The 13,415-nt window shown below is 40.9% G+C and overlaps 1 protein-coding gene across 2 annotated transcripts in view; it reads right to left on the bottom strand.

The window, feature by feature from the left end:
* The window catches only part of CNOT6L (CCR4-NOT transcription complex subunit 6 like), a 191,185-nt gene extending 178,090 nt beyond the window's left edge, over positions 1-13,095 (bottom strand). The window contains exons 1-2 of one of the 2 annotated variants that reach the window (XM_047798833.1): positions 12,983-13,095; positions 5,041-5,084 (exon numbers count right to left, since the gene is read on the bottom strand). The gene's annotated coding sequence lies outside the window, so the exon portion shown is untranslated. The remainder of the gene's footprint in view (positions 1-5,040; positions 5,085-12,982) is intronic. The other variant, XM_047798834.1, reaches the window with a different exon arrangement.
* Positions 13,096-13,415: the final 320 nt, after the last annotated feature.

A 13,415-nucleotide genomic window follows, 5' to 3' on the forward strand; every position in this document is an offset into this window, starting at 1 on the left:
AGCTCACGGCAACGCCGGGTCCTTAACCCACTGAGCAAGGGCAGGGACCGAACCTGCAACCTCATGGTTCCTAGTCGGATTCGTTAACCACTGCGCCACGACGGGAACTCCCCACATGAGCTATTTATGTGTTGTGGAAATTTGAAAAGAATAACTCCCCTTCCCCCTTTATCTTTTCCCCACAGTCTTTAATCTTTAATAGACAATTTTAGCTGGATCACAGGAAATGAAGAGAGGGTTATTTGTCCATGCTTAAACCAGACTGCCCAAAGGGGGATCCTTCCACCCTCCCACCCCGCTCAGCATGGTTGTCTCAAGGGCAATCCATTTAAGGACCCCAATGGCTAGGAAAAACCAGGGCTACCAGGCAGGGTCATGTGGCCCAACCGTCTCCTGATCATCTAGAAATTCTTCTAATGCTAAACTTGGAAGGTCTGGGTTTTTTGTAAAGAAAAACAGAATCCTGACACATAAGATTTGTTGCTTTCTCCTCAGAGCCTCCCTAGCACATGACACTCACTAAGAATTTCTATCATGGAGTTGCTGTTGTGGCATGGTGGAAATGAATCCAACTAGCAACCATGAGGTTGCAGGTTTGATCCCTGGCCTCGCTCAGTGGGTTAAGGATCTGACATTGCCCTGAGCTGTGGTGTAGATCTCAGATGTGGCTCCGATCCTGCGTTGCTGTGACTGTGGCTAGGCCAGCAGCTATAGCTCCAATTGGACCTCTAGTCTGGGAACCTCCATATGCTGCAAGTGTGGCCCTAAAAAGAAAAAAAAAATTCTATCATAAATACATGAGCCAGTATATACTTACTAAGTCATACATAGGTCTTGCTAAGTCCCTATCATTGTGTGTCATAGCCAGCATCTAAATGCATTACAGGCAACTTTTATTTTGGTTCAACTCAATGCCGACTGAGAACCTTCCATGAACAGGGAACAGACCTAGCTGCTCTGGGAGACACGAGTATGAATAAGATATGGCATCTTGTTTTAAGGAACTAAAAATCTGGTGGTGGAGACAGACGCAGATATAAATAACCTTTTCTCTAATGTGTAACCTCAGGGATGTTCTGAAGTTCCCTAGCCATGACCTTCCTCTCTTTTCATAGGCATTTTCCAACTTCTCGCTCCCTTAAGAACACTTGCGCTGTTGTGCTTTATCTTCCTGCCTTTGTCACTCCCTTGACACCATTCTCATATTCTTTCATATCCACAGTTCTTATTGTTCCAAGAGCTCTTTCCTCTTTTTTTATTTAAGCAAACTTCGAGCACATCCTTCTTGAGTAAAGAAAAGACTTCCCTGGAGGCTTTTCTTCAATTATCTTTCAAGTTTGGTTTCTTTTCTTCTTTTCTTTTCTTTTTCTTTTTTTTTTTTTAATTTTTCTGTACTTCAAGTTGACCATTCTTAACCTTTGGTAGGTAGAACAGCCTTCTCTATATTTTCCCCAGAAGATACTTAGTAGATGTTTTATTAGTAAAGTGAAAAATCTGTACCTAGTGTGTTTCTATTTTTTTTCCCCTGTGTCACATAATATATTACAGAAGCTGAGTAAAATTCAGCTTAAAGGATGGACATATGCATGCTGCCTGTTATCAATAATATTGCCTCATTAAAATCAGATAAGTCAATAAATACAGGCAACTGATTTGTGTATCAAGGTCCCATAAAACAACGTAAGGCAAAAAAATATAATGCCTTTCTAAACATTTTCAGGTTTTTTTTTCTAATTTTAGTGAAAGAAAATGAAATGCGACTTTGCATTTTTAAACAAATATTGTATTACTATATTTCTGATTCTGTATAGCACTTTACAATTTTCAAAACTTTTTGATGTGTAATTAGCTCATTTGATCTTTATATCAACATCTGATTTTGAATAAATCATTCATATCACAACTGCCAATTTTAGCAAATAAGAAAACTCAGAGATGCCAAATGACACCTTTTTTTTTTTTTTTTTTTACTATTTTAGGGCCATATCTGGGGCATATGGAAGTTCCCAGTCTAGGAGTCCAGTACAAGCTGCTGGCCTACTCAGCAGCCACAGCAACTCGGGATGAAAGCCACGTCTGCGACCTACACCACAGCTCACGGCAACACCGGATCCTTAACTCACTGAGCGAGGTGATCAAACCCACATCCTCATGGATCCTAGACTGGTTCATTAACTGCTGAGCCACAAAGGGAACTCTGCAAAATTACGTCTTTTAATTCACAGGATCAGCTTATATGTGGCAGCTCTAGACCTCAAATCCAGGCATTCATACTTTTAGAATATTATTCTTCTGCCTCTTCATGCTATACATACTTCATCAAGCTACTTATACTTGGATTTAAATGTGATTTTAATTGTGTCGAAAATACTAAACCACAACTTCTATATTTTTCACCCAACATTTAGGTAGAAATTTTTTTTTTTTGTCTTTTTGCCATTTCTTGGGCCGCTCCCACGGCATATGGAGTTTCCCAGGCTAGGGGTCTAATCGGAGCTGTAGCTGCCAGCCTATGCCAGAGCCACAGCAACTCGGGATCCGAGCCGCGTCTGCAACCTATACCACAGCTCACGGCAACGCCGGATCGTTAACCCACTGAGCAAGGGCAGGGATCGAACCCGCAACCTCATGGTTCCTAGTCGGATTCGTTAACCACTGCGCCACGACGGGAACTCCATAGGTAGAAAATTAATATAGATTATGTGGTTTAGTAGTAAAGCTCTGTGAAGAGTGATGGCTGGAGCTCCCGCTGTGGCCCAACGGGATCGGTGGCATCTTGAAGTGCTGAGATCCAGCATTGCTGCCACTGCAGCTTGGCCTGGGAGCTCCAATGTGCCCACGGAGCAGCCAGAAATGGAAAAAAAAAAAAAAGGAATGACGACCAATTTTTTTTTTTTTTTTAATGCTGCAACATGGCATATGGAAATTTCCGAGCTAGGGGTTGAATTAGAGCTACAGCTGCTGGCCTCCACCACAGCCACAGCAATACAGCCACATCTGGAACCTACACCACAGCTCAGATCCTTAACCCATTGAGTGAAGCCAGGGATCAAACCTGAGTCCTCATGGATACTAGTCACGTTTGTTTCTGCTGAGCCATAGTGGGAACACCTGAAGTTTTCAACTCTTACTTTTATGGACATCGATAAGGCAGAAATTGAAGAAATATGTTCTCTGTAGCCAGGTACTCATACTAGTGTGAGAAGAAATCTCAACAGACCACTGATCAGCTGGGAGAGGCATATGATAGTGGCAATATAGTGTTGGAAATCTTTGGGTAACTCAAGATTCTCTTGGGCTGTCATCAATTTTAAGAGATTTAACTGTCAAATTTCCAAGTGCTGTGGAAATTTCTACTTTCTTGTATCACCTATAATTTACTGCATAGAGAAAAAATCTGGATGACTGAACACATTAACAGTGGTTATTTATAGGGAGAGCAATTATTGGAGAGAGACTTCCATTTTTATTTTACACTCTTTAGAATTATTATATTACTTTTGTTACCAAAATAAAAATTTTAGGGTGCTGTGTTAATAATCCCAAACTGAAAATAAGCTTGTCTTCCAGACATTTCAGACAATGGGTACAATTCTCAGGGTGAAAAAAAATTCTCTACTTTCTAAAGTAGATTTTTACCAATATGGACACTTAGAAAAACATTATTTTCATTCACTTCTCTCCCTTTGCAAGTATTTCACTATTTGATTATGCCCAGAGATTCTTGGATTCTTGTGTGCCTATATTTTTCAGGGAATAGACTATATATATATATGTTGTTGTTGTTGTTGTTGTCTTTTTGCCTTTTCTAGGGCCACTCTTGTGGCATATGGAGATTCCCAGGCTAGGGGTTGAATTGGAGCTGTAGCTGCCAGTCTGTGCCACAGCCACAGCCACACAGGATCCGAGCCGTGTCTGCAACCAACACCACACCTCCCGGCAATGCCAGATCCTTAACGCACTGAGCAAGGCCAGGGATCAAACCCACAACCTCATGGTTCCTAATCAGATTTATTAACCACTGAGCCACGACGAGAACTCCAGGAATAGACTATATTCTTGGTACATAGTCAGTGCTCAATAAATGTTTGTTGAATGAATGCATTAAATAAAGCTTAATTGTAGTCTATTTTGAAGTCAGAATAACATTTAATACACAAGGATACAAGTTTGGGTTCTGAAACAGTTTTTTTTTTCCCTAGTAACCTAAAAATGTTATAATAATCTCTAAAAGTTATTGTTTAAAATTCCCTTCTTATTTCAGGGAATAGTTTATATAATTAAACATCTGATTTAACAAATAAGTTATATTTAATATTTTAATTTCTAAAGGAATTATTAAATAAGTAGTTTATGTTGACGAAGCTCTTTCACGTTATTTAATTAGCATTTCCTCATGACTATACTTCTGGTGCTATTATCTGAGTTTAAAAAATGTGATTGAGGAGTTCCCATTGAGGCTCAGTGGTAACAAACCTGACTAGCATCTATGAAGTTGAGGGTTTTGTCCCTGGCCTCCCTCAGTGGGTTAAGGATCTGGTGTTGCAGTGAGCTTTGGTGTAGGTCGAAGATATGGCTCAGATCAGGTGTTGCCTTGACTGTGGTATAGGCTGGCAGCTGCAGCTCTGATGTATCCCCTAACCTGGGAACTTCCATGTGCTGAGGATGCGGCCCTAAAAAAAAAAAAGAAAAAAGGTGAATAAATGAATGAATGGATGGATGAATAAATGCTTTGCTTAAGATCTCAAAGACAGCTTAGCGTTGATTGCCTTTTTATCTCCCCCAACTCCTGTTTGGCCCCCTGAGCCCTGTTTTCCCCTCAGAACAAAGAGGTAGTAGTGGAATGCTTTTTTTCCATGGCAGTAAATAAGTGGGTCATTTGTAGTAAATGCTTGACCAGGAAAAGTTGAAAGACTGAACCAAATAAGAAATATCTGCTTACTGCAGGTATGGTTTAGCATCTTAGTTTATAACTTATCTGTAAGAAATATTATGATCAGCATTAGCAAATCTTTGCAGTCTTTAAATTTACAAACTCACGTTTCTTCTCCAGTGCTAAAGGAAAATTGTCTTCTTTTCTATGCCTGGGGTGGGGGGGAAGGGGAGAGAGAGAGAGAGAGAGAGAGAGAGAGAAAGAACGCAAAATTGAAATGGATCTGAAATACTGAGATTTCTTTGCTATATTTTTATTGAATTCGCATTTTAAAATTGAAGGAATGGATCTAACTAAAAATTGGTATTTATAGGGAAAATTACGATTTGGGGAGTAGGTCAGCTTTTACTAAGTTTATTCGCCTTTTTTTATTATATTTTTATTGAGTCTTTTTCTATAGTTTTTTGGGAATTAAGCCAGTTGCTGTAGAGGGAAACTTGTTTGTATGCACAAGTAAGATTTCCCCCCACTTCCTTTAATGTTCATATGAATTTATTAAATTTCTTTGGCTTGGGATATTTGCCTCTCTTGATCTTTTGTCTTCTGAACAGCACTTTCCCTTCCATCTATTGTTCATGTGAATTAGGCATTCACAGTTGCATTTACAAACTGTTGGGGAAATTAAAAGTTTTCCTTGGTGGCATGTAACTCAGAACACAAACCACTCTTGGTAGGTGCCAGTTATGACTGGTACCTGTCCCAGTCTAAGCACGAGCACAGGTGTTTGGCTGACACCAAAGTTGAATTACAGCTTTTGACTAATAGACACCAAATTCTCATTATTTCATAGTTCTCTTGGGAAATGCAAATGTTCTCCAAATTATTTGGTTTTAGGGTTAGGGTTTTTTTCCCTTGTTTTTTTTTTTTCCTATTCAATTCCAAACTCTTTCTTAGCTTTATCTCCCTCTTTGAAATATTTACCAGTGTTATGTCTCAGTATAATCACTGATAAATGTACATTATTATCATGCTGGCTTTTCTTCCTTACTAAGATTTAAATATATTTGAAATATTATTAATACATTTACAGAGTTCTTTTGATTCATAATATGGAACAAATCCTGCTGGATAACATTGTGCAAAACAGCTATTTGCTTTAGTAAAAGTAAACCAAAGTAATGAAAACTCCTACCCCTTTGGGCATATACATTATTTTAAATGTCAAAATCTATTGAGAAAAATCAAGTATATTCCTCTTCCAGGTAGTTAACTACAAACAGAAACAAAGAAAAACTTGCAATGCTTTTATTTAAACTGTTACAGCATTAAATAAATTTATCTTGAGTTTTCTAATATAGGAGTCCCTCTCTGCCAAAGATGCGGCCCACTTCCAAACTTTTGTTTGGGAAAAGACCATTTAGAAATAATTGCTTTCGGGAGTTCCCGTCGTGGCGCAGTGGTTAACGAATCCAAGACTAGGAACCATGAGGTTGGGGGTTCGATCCCTGCCCTTGCTCAGTGGGTTAAGGATCCAGCGTTGCCATGAGCTGTGGTGTAGGTTGCAGACGTGGCTCGGATCCAGCGTTGCTGTAGCTCTGGTGTAGCCTGGTGGCTACAGCTCCGATTCGACCCCTTAGCCTGGGAACCTCCATATGCCGCAGGAGCGGCCCTAAAAAAGGCAAAAAAAAAAATTTGCTTTCTTATACTGTTGCCTTATTAAGTTCTATTTGTTCTCATTTTTCAAAGAAAGAGGCAGATATCACTAATTTTATAGTTGGCAAAGATTTGTGATGAAATTATGACTGTTTCTCTCTTTATTAAAATCCTTCAATCTCCAAGGATTACAGTGATAAAACACACCCCAGCCTAGCAGGCCAGAGCTGCTCTTTCTAGTGGGTGTCCCACCTTGGTTTCCAAAATTCTAAACCACTTCCTTTCTCAGAATTCCTGCCGACAGTCCCTGCTTTTGGAAATGCCAAACCCCACCCAGAATCTGTGTCCCCCTTGACTTTCCATGACAAACTGAGCCGTGAGATCTTCCAAAATCCCAACCTTTTTTTCGGTAGGTTTGAGATTCCCATAGGGCAGTGGTTTCCTCCAGGCTGCAGCAGCAGCACCTCACCACCTAAGCAACCAGGGAGCAGAGGGAAGCCTCTGGTCCAAGGCCATACCTACTGAATGTGAAAGCTTGGGGCTGGGGCTTATCTGTGTTTCCAGCAGCACCTCTGATTCTGATCCACAGCTCTCCACCGAACCTCACCGATACCCACCTCAGTACCCCCAGACTCACTTGTCTGCACAGCAAGTGCCCAGCAAGGCTTTCAGAGGAAACCAATCCTTCCAAACAAACAAAATAAAACAAAAATGGCTGCCTAAAATTCGTTAATTAAAATAAATGAAACTGAAGCTCATTTTCCCAAAGCTTATTTACTTAATGATCACAGATGTTAATGACTAATTTTCCTAAAATTCAGCTCCTTTGAGTATTTTTTACTGCCTTATCATTTTCCAAGTTTGCACATTCTTCAAGCCTCTAATGAAATATCTACTTTCAATCCAAACTGAGATTCTCCCCACCTGAGTTTAGTCTTTTTCTCTTATTTGTTTCCATAGTGAGTTAGGAGCAGGTTTCTCTCTTGTATAACATTATCTATTTCTTGTGAGCAAAACTCTCTTATTTTTCTCATTATGTCTTATACAATGCTTTATGCGTAGTAGACATTTGACAAAAGCTTTTCGATTTCAATGGCAGTACAGTACACTCATTGAGAGTATTGACTGGAGCCAAGCTGCATTCAATTGCCAGCCCCTTTACTTACTAGCTTTGTGACTTAGAGTATGCTTTAAATACCACTCTGCCTCAGTCTCCTTATCTATAAAATGGGTGTAATATAATAGTATTCACTGTATATGTATATACACATAGAAAGAGCAGCTCTGGCCTGCTAGGCTAGGGAGTTGGTTTATCACTGTAATCCTGGAGATTGAAGGATTTTAATAAAGATGAGAGATCGCTTCTCGGCCTTTTGGCTAAGATCAAGTGTAATAAAGACGAGAGAGAAACAGTAATAATTTCATCACAAAGCCCATTTGACCCCCAAGAAAAGATAGTGATACCTGCCACTTTCTTTTAAAAATGTGAAAAAGTAGAACTTAATAAGGCAACAGTACTAAAAAGCAGTTATTTCTATGATCTTTTCCCAAAAAAAAGTTTGGAAGTGGGCTGCATCTTTGGCACAGAGGGACTAGACCAAAGAATAGGAACTGTTTAAAGGATATATATATATATATATTTTTTTTTTTTTTTGGTCTTTTCACCTTTTCTAGGGCTGCTCCCTCAGCATATGGAGGTTCCCAGGCTAGGGGTCCAATCGGAGCTGTAGCCACAGGCCTACGCCAGAGCCATAGCAAATTGGGATCTGAGCCGTGTCTGCGACCTACATCACAACTCACGGCAACGCCGGATCCTTAACCCACTAAGGAAGGCCAGGGATCGAACCCACAACCTCATGGTTCCTACTCGGTTCATTAACCACTGTGCCACGATGGGAACTCCTAAAGTATACATCTTAACTTTAAACAGTCGTAATATTTATTTTTTATGACAAAATTAGTTATTCTGTTAAATCGGAGTAAGGCAGAGAGTAAAATAAGGCTATTGAAAAGGAAATGAAGATATATAAACAGATATGTGAATAAAAGCATTAGATAACTTTGAGTTTTTAATGTAGGAGGCCCTCTGTGGGGCAGTGGGTTAATCATCTGGCTTGTCTCTGTGGAGGATTTGATTCAATCGTCTGCCTGAATTAGTGGGTTGAGAATCTGGCATTGCTGTAGCTGTGGCATAGGTCACAGCTCCAGCTCAGATTTGATCCCCAGCCTGGGAATATCCATGTGCTGTGGGTGAAGCCAAAAAAGAAAAACAAAAAACAAAAAATATAGTTGGGTGAGCTCAGGGTGATTTCCTGTAAGCTATTTTACCCAGACCAGTTTGACTAAGAGTTTCAATATGTCCAAAAGCATATAAAATAGAGAAAGATGCATCAGGATGTGAAACAATCACCCACCCAGGAAAAGTAGCAAGTTGTATAATAATTACTACATATACATGATTCAGGTAGAAAGGCCCTTAGGTGAGTTGCTTAAAATATGAAAGGCAAATGCATCTTATCTAAGTATCTTCTCAGACTAAGTATCTATTCTTCAGCCATAGCCCTTTTTTTCATTCTGACAGACTCCAGAGGACACAATTTGAAAAGAAGTAGGATTAGAGATTGCAAAGTCAAGTGTGTGTAGAATCTAGGCAGACCCTGAGGATGAGCGAAATGCCCAGAGAGACAGCACAGCGTGTAACGATCGTGGTGCATGGGTGGCTGATGGCCCAACTAGAAAGAGAACACATTCTCAGCTCCAGTGAGTGATGACCACGTAGAAATATGGGCTCACGATGACTTGGTCTGTTGGCTATTTTCAAAAGAAGACTGAAATCGAGATTCTTAATTAGTTGTCCGTTCAATTAAAAAAGACATTTGTGGAGTTCTCGTCGTGGTGCAGTGGTTAGCGAATCCGACTAGGAACCATGAGGTTGCGGGTTCGGTCCCTGGCCTTGCTCAGTGGGGTGAGGATCCGGCGTTGCCGTGAGCTGTGGTGTAGGTTGCAGACGCGGCTCGGATCCTGCGTTGCTGTGGCTCTGGCGTAGGCTGGGGACTACAGCTCTGATTGGACCCCTAGCCTGGGAACCTCCATATGCCATGGGAGCGGCCCAAAGAGATAGCAAAAAGACAAAAAAAAAAAGACATTTGTGGGCCAATACTATATGAACAATGCATATTAAGAATGTTTCTAAGAATTCATATTTCTCCTTAGGAGGGGTGTGTGTGTGTGTGATGTAATAATTATCTGCCAGATGATGGAAAAAACACAGAGGCATTTTTTACCATTCACACTAGAGGGAAAAGTTAAAGAGAATCAGACTTTAATGCCAATGTCATAGGGGACTGTTCTGTCGTCCTTGGAGGGTGCTGATTGACATTAAAAACTGTCTTGTTGGAGTCTTAACTGAATGACTCCAAATATTGGATATGTATCGAATAGGAAGGGCTGTAAATCGTGCGGTAAGGCCTTCTCTTTTACTTATAGAAGGAGCTTCAGCAAAGACTGGTGTAGCATTGTACCTTGGAAGTAAGATGACACTGGTGTTCTTACAGTAAGATATGGACCTCAGGACAGAGTTAAAAGTCAACCATAAGAAGCCCTGCTGTGGGAGTTCCCGTTGTGGTGCAGTGGTTAACAAACCTGACTAGGAACCATGAGGTTGCAGGTTCGACCCCTGACCTTGCTCAGTGGGTTAAAGATTCGGTGTTGCCGTGAGCTGTGGTATAGTTCGCAGACACAGCTCAGATCCCAATTTGTTATGGCTCTGGTGTAGGCCAGCGGCTACAGCTCGGATTAGACCCCTAGCCCGGGAGCAGCCCTAGAAAAGGCAAAAAGACAAAAAAAAAAAAAAAAAAAGAAGGCCTGCTGCGAATGGCTTGGCTTCCTGCCTTCATTCCTTTGAACTATGGAAATTGTTATTATTAGCATAATGTTAAAAATTTTCACCAACACATACAATTCTCTTTGTGTATCCCACCTAGTTAAATTCTGATCTAGCAATGCAGTTGACCCTCCATATTCAAGAGTTCTGCATCCATAGTTCTGCATCCATGGCCCAAACAGCCATAGATCAAAAATATTTTTTAAAAAATTCCAGAAATTTTCAAAAAACAAAATTTTAAGGGAGTTCCCATCATGGCACAGTGGTTAATGAATCTGACTAGGAACCATGAGGTTGAGGGTTTGATCCCTGGCCTTGCTCAGTGGGTTAAGGATCCGGCGTTGCCATGAGCTGTGGTGTGGATTGTAGACGTGGCTCGGATCCCGAGTTGCTGTGGCTCTGGCGTAGGCCAGCAGCAAAAGCTCCGATTCCACCCCTAGTCTGGGAACCTCTATATGCTGCAGGAGCGGCCCTAGAAAAGGCAAAAAGGCAAAAACAAACAAACAAACAAAAAAACTTCAAGTTGCCATGCTGACAGTGATTTATATATCATTTACATTGTATTTCCAACTATTTACATAGCATTTACAATGTATTAAGTATCATAAATAATCTAGAGATGACTTAAAGTATACCAGAGGGTGTGCACAGATTATAAATTAATACCAGGACACTTTGTTTTTTATTTTTATTTTTTTTGTTTTTTTTTAGGGCCATACCTGTGGCATATGGAATTTCCAGGCTAGGGGTCAAAATGGAGTTGCAGCTGCATGCCTACACCACAGCCACAGCAATGTTAGATCTGAGCCACGTCTGTGACCTACTCCATAGCTCCCAGCAACACGCGATCCTCATCTCACTGAGTGATGCCAGGGATCAAACCTGCACCCTCACGGCTTCTAGTCGGGTATGTAACCCACTGTGCCACAATAGGAACTCCACTAGGACACGGAGCATCTTCAGAATTTGGTGTTTGTGGGGGTCCTGGAACCAATTTCCCCACAGATACTGAAGGACAACTGTATACTGACTAGGAATCTGTATTAGTCAGGGGTGATACAATTTAAAAGGGTCAGTTTTCAAGGACATACCTAGCAGGGTGGACAGGATAAATTAAGGAGATGGTTGGTAGCAAATGATGTATAACCAGTACAGTATTCTTTTTTTTTTGTCTTTTTTTGCCTTTTCTAGGGCTGCTCCCGTGGCATATGGAGGTTCCCAGGCCAGGGGTCCAATTGAAGCTGTAGCCGCTGGCCTATGACAGAGCCACAACAACTCGGGATCTGAGCCGCATCTGCAACCTACACCACAGCTCATGGCAACACCAGATCCCCAACCCACTGGGCAAGGCCAGGGATCGAACCTGCAACCTCATGGTTCCTAGTCAGATTCATTAACCACTGAGCCACGACGGGAACTCCTAGTATAGTATTCTTTTAAAATAAGAAATGATCAATAGCTACCAGATTACAGCAAGGAGAAAAAACTGTTAGGAAAAAATGAGTAAAGATACTGAAGCATTTTTGTAGCAGGTGGAGTTATGGCAATGTGATAAGGGCAGAACAGCTTTGTAAAAATAAAAGCATCCTTCTAATGTACTAAATTATTTGAAAGAAGCAACATAAATGACAAAGGAAGATTAATCAGTGAGTATAATTTATTCAGATTTCCTCATAAATTGTAATAATGCTTTCTTACTATAGACTATGAAAGATACTTAATTCTCATGGAATAAGGGATATGATAAATAGCCACAGGTAACTTGATAAAATTTAGCAAACTGACCAGGATTTTATATTAATTCAATTAAGATTAAGTTAAAATATAGAGCACAGAGTACCATATTTTATTTTATAACCTGGAACTTTTTCTTTTATAAAATGGGTGCAAGGAAAAAAAAAAAACAAAAAACCCTGCTAATCTTGGCCAAAGAAAATTTAGGAAAATTAAACAATAAATGAGACCTAGTAAACCTCATAATTGGGCATCGTTATTGTAAAAAACACAATCATGCTTGCTTGGCTTACTCTCAGAGGGTTTTCTGCGCATGGCTGTGTTTTCCAGACCAAGAAGGAACTAGAGTTTGGGTATTTCTCTGCTTTTAGGACCTCAGCAGTAATTTTGGGTCCTATACTTCAGCATAAAATGCTCCCAAGCTCTGGATGGATGTACGGATTGTACCAAGGGACTGTCTCATTGAGTGTTTGCAAACACATTGCTGCTGTCTGGCCTCGGCCCTTTTTTGTCCTCTCCTGCTGCCTTTGACTACTGTCTGTCTGTAAGGAAGGTGCCCAAGCCATCGAAGCTCACACTGTCCTAAGTGGATCACAGGCTGCAGCTGGCCACATTGGAGAATTGCTCTGATGTCCTTTCTGTTACCTTGTTCCCATAAACAAGAAGTCCTGTGCTCACATGACCCCCGAGGTCTCAGTGCCATATCATTTACATATTTTTCTTTTGCCTCCCTGCTCAGGTTCTAACATGCATCCTTGGAAGGCACTAGGTAGAAGGAGAGCTCACACCCAGAAGGGCCTTTCCTTCGCATTGGTCTTGCACCCTTCAAACCCTCTCACCTGCCTTCAGATGAACCGATCCTCAGAGCCAGGCAAAGCTACGCAGCAGGTCCTGTGTCTGTCCAACTTGTGTCTGCATCTAGGGTGTGAGCCACTTGGGTTAAGTGGAGCCCTCCCAAAACAGAGCTGCTACTTCCTGAATCTGCTCTGCAGGCTGTGTAAACGGTGAGTTGTGGTAACTCTGCAAAAATCCCCACCCTCACTGACAGCCACGGGAGGGGTTGGGCTTCTTCCGATAGTGGAGTCTTGAGAACCAGGATGTCTTAGTCTCCCTCACCTTCTGGATGTAGCCCTCCTTCTGGTGAGGATTCAGGAGAGCCATGCATTCTTGTATTTTCTTGAACAATTATGTTTTATACCAGTGATGATGGTTCAAAAATAGGAAAGAAAAGCAATTACCAGCACATATTTTAGAACCTAAATTATTACAGTT

This window comes from Phacochoerus africanus, chromosome 10 (assembly GCF_016906955.1).
Source record: "Phacochoerus africanus isolate WHEZ1 chromosome 10, ROS_Pafr_v1, whole genome shotgun sequence".
In the NCBI taxonomy this organism is placed as follows: domain Eukaryota; kingdom Metazoa; phylum Chordata; class Mammalia; order Artiodactyla; family Suidae; genus Phacochoerus; species Phacochoerus africanus.